This window comes from Cicer arietinum, chromosome 4, assembly GCF_000331145.2.
Source record: "Cicer arietinum cultivar CDC Frontier isolate Library 1 chromosome 4, Cicar.CDCFrontier_v2.0, whole genome shotgun sequence".
Lineage (NCBI taxonomy): Eukaryota > Viridiplantae > Streptophyta > Magnoliopsida > Fabales > Fabaceae > Cicer > Cicer arietinum.
Window position 1 is genome coordinate 48875507 of NC_021163.2, and position 744 is coordinate 48876250.

Genomic DNA, 744 nt, shown 5'->3' on the forward strand with positions numbered 1-744 from the left:
ATTTCAGAATCCCTCGAAGGATAAACTAAAATGTCATGGTCATGCCAATAAAAAACCGAACCAAACCATATTACCGTATTTGCAACAAGTTGGATTTGGTGAAGTGATCAAACTAGGAAACTACAAGATCGATGTCGGTTTGATTACTGCTATGGTTGAAAGGTGGAGAGCAGAAACTCATACTTTTCATCTACCGGTAGGTGAGTGCACAATAACTTTAGAAGACGTATACTATATTTTAGGATTAAATGTGTCTGGTATTCCTGTTAGCGGTTCAAATTTTGTGAATATTAAAGATGTTTGTCAAGAATATTTAGGAGTTATCCCACCTGAGGGAGCAACAAAAGGTAATTCTATTAAATTAAAATGGCTCAAAGATACTTTTGATAATGTCGGTGAAAACGCTTCCGAATTAGAAAAACAAGCATCATGTCGAGCCTATATATTACGTATGATTGGAGGATTGTTGATGCCAGACAAATCCAATAATCGTGTACATTTAAAATATCTTTCACTTTTGGGCGATTTAAATAAAGCATCCCACTATAGTTGGGGTTCGGCAGTTTTAGCAACACTCTATAGACAATTATGCCTTGCTACGAAACCCAACGTAATGTCGATGGGAGGATGTGCATTGTTGTTGCAAAACTGGGCATGGTCTCGTTTGAGTTGTGTTGCTCCACATGAACCAAGTGCATGGATATTTCCACTTGCACAAAGGTAACTATTGCACATAATTTTTAT